This window comes from Chrysochloris asiatica, unplaced genomic scaffold (genome assembly GCF_000296735.1).
Source record: "Chrysochloris asiatica unplaced genomic scaffold, ChrAsi1.0 scaffold00060, whole genome shotgun sequence".
In the NCBI taxonomy this organism is placed as follows: Eukaryota; Metazoa; Chordata; class Mammalia; order Afrosoricida; family Chrysochloridae; genus Chrysochloris; species Chrysochloris asiatica.
Genome location: NW_006408578.1, coordinates 11,972,749 through 11,981,171, shown reverse-complemented (window position 1 = coordinate 11,981,171; position 8,423 = coordinate 11,972,749).

Below are 8,423 nucleotides of genomic sequence, written 5' to 3'. Positions count from 1 at the left end.
TAGAACTCTTTAATTTCATCATCACTGACTTTAATGGTTGGTCAGTAAATTTGAATAATAGTGGTATATTAATTGGTCTTCCTTGTAAGTGTATCGATGTTATCCTATCACAGATAGCATATGTTTCAAGGTAGATATTGAAATGTTCTTTTGGACGATGAATGCAATGCCATTCTTGAATTTGTCATCCAGGCATAGTAAAGCCACATGATTGTCAGATTCCAAAAGGCCAGTACCAGTCTATTTCAGCACATTAATGATTAGGACATCTATCCTTTTGCATTCCATTGCATTTCTTACAACTTCCAATTTTTCTACGATCTTATTTCATAATTCCATTCTCTGATTATGAATTGATGTGTGAAGTTGTTTTTCCTCATTTTAACTTGTGCCACATAAGCAAATGAAGGTCCTGAAAGCTTTACTCCATTTGCATCATCATGGTCAATGCCACTTTAAGGAAGCAGGTTTTCTCCAGTCTTATTTTGGGTCCCTCCCAATTCGAAGGACTCATCTTCTACACTATATCTGACAATGGTTTCCATTAATGAGTTCTAACTCATGGCAACCTCATGTGTTACAGAGTACAACTGCTCCACAGGCTTTTTTGTTTTTTAATTGTAATCTTAATGGAAACAGCTTCATGGACTCTCTTCCTTGAACATGCATCACACTCATTGGTAACTCCCTGTCTGCATAGCCCCTCTAATCTGCTTTCATCCTCCATGGTGCCTCTGAAATAACTTGGGTACAGGTCATCAATGACATCCTTGTTGCCATATTCAATAAGAGGACGTGGAAGGAGGGATATTATTTCTGACATCAGATGGATCTTGGCTGACTGAAGGGAATATCAGAAAGATGTTTACCTGTGCTTTACTGATTACTCAAAAGCTTTCAATTGTGTGGATCATGACTAATTATGGACAGCATTGTGAAAAATGATTATTCTGGAACACTTAAATGTGCTTATGAGAAACCTATGCACAGACCAAAAGGCAATTGTTTGAAAAGAACAAGGGAATACTGAATGCTTTAAAATAGGAAAGATGTGTGCTAGGGTTGTATTCTTTCACCATATTTATTCAATCTGCATGTTGAACAAATAGTCCAAGTAGCTGGATTACATGAAGAAAAATGTATCAGGATTGGAGGAAGACTCATTAACAACCTGTGATAGATGATGCAACCTTGCTTGCTGAAAGTGAAGAAGACTTAAAATATTTACTGAAGAAGATCAAAGACTACAGCCTTTGGTGTGGGCTGCATCTCAAATTGTAAAGAAAACAAAAATCCTCACCGCTGAACCAATAAACAACATCCACATAAACGGAGACAAGACTGAAGTTGTCAAAGACTTCATTTTGCTCAGATCAACCATCAACACTCATGGAAGCAGCAGTCAGGAAATCAAACAACATATTACAAAAGGCAAATCTGCTACACAAGACCTTTTTTAAGTATTGAAGAGCAAAGATGTCAATTTGAAGATTAAGGTGTGCCTGACCAAGCCATGATATTTTCAATAACCTCATATGCATGTGAAAGTTGGAAAATGAATAAGGAAGACCATAGAAGAACTGATGCATTTGAGTTATGGTGTTGGAGAATATTGAAAGTACCATGGACTGCCAAAAGAACAAACAAATCTGGGTTAGAAGAAGTACAGCCAGAATGTTCCTTGGAAGCCAGGATGACCAGACTTCAACTCTTAAGACCTTGGACATATTATCAGGAGGGATCAGTCCCTGGGGAAGAATATCATGTTTGGTAAAGTGGAGAGTCAGAGAAAAAGAGGAAGACCCCCAACAAGATGGATTGGCACAATGTCAGCCACAACGGGATTAAATGCAGCAATGATTATGAGGTTGGCACAGGATTGGGCAGTGTTTTGTTCTGTTATGCATAGGGTTGTTATGGGTTGGTACTGACTTAATGACATCTAACAATAACAACAACAACATATTCAATAAAAACTTTTCTGTTGTCACCTTACTTGATCAAATCTCATGGTTTTCAAATGTGATCTTAAGAGTGAACTTCTCAGATATGGAAGGGTTAATAAGATCTAGTACCCAGTATAGTAAAAAGGTTAAGCATACAGACTCCAGCATCATAATGCCTGGTGTCAGATCCCAGCTCTCCCACTCTGTTGCTGTAGTATTTCAGGTAAGTTATTTAACTTCTCTGTGTTGCAGTTTTCTCATCTGTAAAATGTGGATGAGATCAAGGGAATGAAAAGGTTTTTAAATGTTTCATCTTATATTTTTAAACATATAATTAGAAATAAATGTATCCCAATATGGATTTAGAAATATAAGGTATACTTCTTCCATAAAAGCAAGTTAGACTCTTTATGGAATCACACTGTGCCTATCTATCACATACTAACTAGCTCATTCTCTGACATTTTGTATTTATGACAAAGTAAAAAATCTACTCTTCAACTCTCCTGTCCAATTACAACATGTCTGGCAATAATGAATACTGAGGTCTGAGGTGAGAGTAATGCTGACTGTGATGGTTAAGGTTATGTGTCAAGTGAACTGGGCCATAAATACCTTGGCAGTTATGTAATCATGTAATTCTCTGTTATTTATGATGTAATTTGACAACTATGTTATGACACAGCCATCCTCCATTTTGTGATGACATAAGGTTGGCCTCCATTTTTGCATAATGTTGATTTTCGCACAGTGACCTGCTCTTTGGCACCTAACTGGGTCAATGAGTGAGGAGTGAATGTATATTCTTTCTACAAATGGAGATAAATTGAGGCTATATTACTTCTCTCAGACAGCTATGTTTCTCTATGTCTAACAGTATCCTGCCCTTTAGTTTTTTATAATCTACTCAAAACTTTACTGGCACAAAATTTTCAATGAATAAGCACTGTGGAATTTACTCAAGAAATTTAAAGGAAGGGAGGGTGGTTTACATTACACAGCAAACATCTTAATGAATCCCCCCTAAATGCTATGTGACCGAACATTGGTTCTTCGTGATTGTTTTCTTCCCATGCAGGCCTCAGCAACACCTTCCTCTTCCGCCTTACAGTTCATATCCTCTTCTTTGTTCCTATGTAAGGATGGTCCAAGGTTTCCTTTACTCTTCTGTGGTCTTGTCAAGACATCTTCCCAATTAGGCTGCTCCATAGGATAAGCACTGTTCTGCTAACCACAAGACTGGCAGTTCAAACCCACCAATTGATCCTTGAAAACCCTATACAAAGCCACTATGAGTCAGAAACAACTTGATGGCACTTAATAACAGTAACAAACCCCTGTCCTGTAATTCATGAATCATCTGTTTACAATATATTTTTCATATCATCATTTATATATACATTATATAATACGTAAGTACATAGATGAAAGATTGTTAGGAAAAACAGTACATTTGTTCATGCTGAGTACCCTGGGTGGTGAGATTACAGATAATTACAGAAATTGTCAATAATTTCTAAATTTTCTATGATACATATGTTGTTGTTATTAAGTGCTGTTGAGTCATTTTAAACTCATAGCAATCCTGTTTAGTATTTCCAAGGCTGCAAATCTATGTGGGAACAGGAAGCCTCATCTTTCTCCCATGGAGCAATTGATGGGCTTGAACTGATGCATATATTTTTTATTATAAAAAAATTAATATTTTAAATGCTATATCTATGTTGCTTTACCATTTTGTTCTTTTTCCTCCCCATTTCCAAGCTATCAGGGATTCCCTACTACCTGCAGAATAATTTTCTGAAAGGAAAATACAATTTTGGGACACCTTCTAATAGGGAGGATAGAAGAAACAAATAAAAGTACTCATTGCATGCTACTATGTGCCAAACACTGGAAAGAGTCTGTGGGGCCATGTAGACATGGCAGAAAAGCACCACCTCTCCTGTTCATTCTCTGGGTGATTTTGGGCACATTGTTTAACTTGTATAGTGGATGATGCTTAGAAAAAGAGCATCTTTGGCTTGAAATTCGTGCTCCATCTTTGGTGTTTCAGGGGTAGAATTGTCACCTCCCATACAGGAGATTGGTATGAGCCAATGAGACTAATTCTATCTGGAAGGCATGTGTGTTGCTATTATGCTGAACTTGCTTCAGTGGAGCTTCTAGACTAAGACGAACTATGAAGAAAGACCTGTGAATCAGCTTCCAAAAATCAGCCAATGAAAACCCCATAGCTCACTACAGTCTGACGTGAAATTAATCTTGGGGGTGATGCAGGAGCCAGCAACATCTGGCTTCATTGTGCAGAGCATGGGGATCACCACAAGTCAAGGGCCAACTTAGGCAAAGTCTTCTACATACTGCATTGTCTCAGTCTCAATGTCTGGGACGTTGGGAACTCATGATGGGGAATCCTTTCCCTTTCCTGGCTACCTAATTGCCAGCTTGGGAGCAAGCATCCAACTCCCAGAACACTACCCTGGTGTGGCCTTCTCTAGGGGCTTAAGTGCACCTCATTCTTAGAGTGGAAGTGATCCTTGCCCTTGAGTATCCTCCCTCCAAATATAAGATTCTTGAGAGGAGGAGCCATGTCATTTGCTTTCACAATAACACCTTCTAGCAAGCTGGAAAAAAAAGTGTTGAACTAAATGGAAGTGGCACTCATAGCATAATTCTAACCATCAGTGAATTCGTGAGGTGGGAGAATCCCAAAATTGAAAGGGGGGTTCTTTATTCGATATATGTAGAAGAAATTATTTTGGTTAAGTATTCAAATAGTTGCAGTGCCAAGAACCAAGGCCTAAAAATATCTATCCTTTGAGATCTGAAATAGATAATAACAGTTGAAAATAATGTCTCAGTGTGTGGCTGTTTGGTCCATGAACTCCTGCCATTAACTCTATTAATGGCAGGCATGAGGAGAGCTGAGAAGAAGGTGATGAGTGAACTGAATTTTAAACTTCTCCTTCTGGTGTGCGTAGGAGACTATCTTTAGCCAGAACTGCTGAGTACACATAAAATACTTTGCTGCTCTTTAAATTACCCTAATCTTGAAAGCAATTAACCGTGCTTTGATAATTGAATTGATTTTTCCTTTCTCATTGAGGAACATTGACATCAACTTAGGAACTAAAGGAAAAACTCTTGAATATCATCAAAAATTAGTTTTAACATATAGTTCAAATGAAAACTATTCTTTTTGAAATTCTTTCTGAAAGTTAACTTCAAAAGTAAGCAAACATTGTAAGCAAAAAACAAAACAAGAAATGCAGTCCAATACATTACTACCTTATAATGACAGCATTAAAAACGAATGAATAATTCTGGGCTATTTTATTTTTAAATAAAGGGAGAGTGTAGGTTTTGTACCCCTCACAATCAGATAATTGAAAAGCAGTTCAACTAATTTTGCTCAAAATTTCCCAGCCGGTGTCTGTGGGCTAAGTGAACTACGAATGAAAAATTACAATAGAATGACAATTATTGCTAAATGCATCAGACTTGTTGAAATGAATGATCTGTGTCAATTATAATTCCATTCAAATGCTCAACCATCGAAATGGTGCATTACAAAAATTCTATCTGTCATTCTGGGCTCAATATGATGCCACCTGTGACAGTAAGGGTTTGTGTCAACTTGACTGGGCCAGGATTCCCAGTTGGCAGTTGAGATGTGGCTATCCCATGGTAAAGTCTAACACAGACATAGTTAACTCTATGATGATTGACTATGAGCAGCCAATCAATTGAAAGGAGGTTTCCTTGGGGCCGGTGGTTGTGTACTCCCGATATAATGGGCTTATTCTTTTTTCCACTGGGGACCTGGAAGTCTACTATGGTGAGCGATTGCCTGAATATAAATATCTCTTTATATATATTCATATATAAGTTTCACTGGTTTTGCTTCTCTACAAAAAACCTAGCCTTAGACACCATAGGAGGAATGACTATTTCTGCATGATTGTAAGGATTACAGAGAATGTGACTTGATGCACAAAGAAGATGAACACAGGGTTCTTGACAGCAGTGGACCCTTCTGGAAGAACTAGTTCACATCCCACTCTCTTACTCTAGTGTTGGCTGAAGTCCACACAGAGTACATTATATTATCCTTTTAACTATAATCCACACTGCTTTGATTTATTGTCTTTGCTTCCCAGCAACTTTTCTTTTTATGTGGCATGCAACTGCCATTGATTCTGAATTCAGGAAACAGGTTGGTTCTGTAGTCAGACTTGTTTTTCTTAGAAACATGCTATGATAATTTATGTTTATAATCACAGCTCTAGGCACTGGAAAACTTTTATAGACAGCAAAGAAAATCTTAAGGTGGGTTAAGGTGCTAAGGATAGTTTCACAATTTTATTTTCTTTGAAAATAGATACTTCTCATATGGCATAAAATTTTCATTCCTATTTTCAACCAGTCAGATTCCCTGGTATCCAGTCATTTTCGACAAATAATAATCTGCTGCATAATTGTTAGAAACCTCACTATAAATACTGAATTGCATGGCTCTTGAGCATGGAAGTGTACATTCAAGAATCTAATATACACCAACAAACTTAAATTATAATGTTCTCAATCTCTTTAACTACATAAAGATACCATTTTGGAGGAACTCTCTGTAGGCAAGATTGTTTTTGTTAAGTGCCATGGAGTCAGTTCTGGCTCATAGTGCCCCTACAAGGAGTGGCTGATGAGTTTGAACCACCGACTTTGCAATTTAAATCGACCTTGAGGTCCAGTGCTTATTCTGTGGTGCTGAATCCGTATGTTCCAAGCACTGTGAGGAGTCTGTGGGGCCACGAAGACATGGAGGATAAGCACCAGCTCTCTGGTTCATTCTCTGAGTGGCTTTGTGCACTGTCCTGGGACCTATGGGTACTGTAGGAACTATTAACCATAAGGGACTGCTAATCACAAGGTTGGTGGTTCAAAACCACCTGCTCCTTGGAAACTCTAAACAAGGTCGCTATGAATCAGAACTGACTTCATGGCTCTTAACAACAATACAGGACTGTTAACCACAAGGGTGGTGATCCAAACAGGACTGCTAAGCACACAGGACTGCTAACCACAAGGTTGATAGTTCAAACCCAGTCACTCTTCAGAAATCCTATACAGGGTCATTATGAATCAGAACCAACTCCATAACACTTAACAACTACAACCTCAAAAGGAGCCCAGGTGGTGCAAACAGCTTGTATTTCAGTCTTATTTTCCATAGGATCTTTCATATGTAAAAAATATATTGTATACATGTGCATATATAAATTAATGATATGAAAAATATATTGTTAACAGATGATTCATTGGCCAACCAGTAGCTTCGTGGAAGAAAGTTTGGACGATATACTTCTGTAAAGAGTAGCCAAGAAAATGCTCTGGAGCAGTTCTACCCTGTAACACGTAGCAGTTCTACATTTGAGACATTCAAAAAAAGCCCCTAGATTGTCCACTAGGAGATCATCAGTGACTCAGATGTGATAGGACTTGATGGTAATGTGTTGCTGAAGTGTCTTAGAGTCGGTTCTGTTTCACAGTGACTCTGTTTCTGAGGATGTAAATCCTTGGGGAAGCAGAAAGCTTCATCTGTTTTCCAGCCAGTGGACTTGAACCACTAACCTTGTAGTTAGCAGTCCAGCATTTATTCTACAGGACCACTGTGCTCCTCTTGGAGCAATGAGTAATCTCAACCCATCATCTGTGACACAAATAAGATTATGCTTCTGTGACCAAGCATGTGATATAGAACAGCAGTTGGAATAAAACAAGTAATATAATTAATGCATTTCACACAGTCTCACACAAGTGACCACCACTCATCTGTCAGTTTGTCATACTGTGGTGGCTTGTGAGTTGCTGTGATTCTGAAGCCTAAGCCACTGGTATTTTAAATACCAGCAGGGTCACCCATGGTGGACAGGTTTCACGTGAGCTTCCAGACAACGACAGACTAGGAGGAAGGAGTGATGAACTACTTCCAAATATTTAGACACTGAAAACCTTATGAATAGCAGAGAAACACTGTCAGATATAGTGCCGGGAAATGAGCCCCTCAGGTTGGAAGGAACTCAAAATGCAACTGGGGAAGAGCTGCCTCCTCAAAGTACCATTGACCGACATGACACGAATGGAGTAAAGCCCATGGGAGAAAAACCTGTGGGACCTTCATTTGCTGATGGGGCATAACTAAAAATGAAGAGAAACAGCTGTAAACATCCACTGAAAATCGGAACATGGAATGTATGAAGTATGAATCTGGGAAAAATGGAAATTGTCAAAAATGAAATTGAACCCAGAAACATCGATATCTTAGGCATTAGTGAGTTGAAATGGACTGGTATTGGCTATTTTGAATCTGACAACCACATGGTTTACTATGCCAGGAATGACAAATTGAAAGGAATGGTGTTGCATTCATTGTCAAAAAGAACATAACCAGATCAGTCATGAGGTGCAATGCTGTAT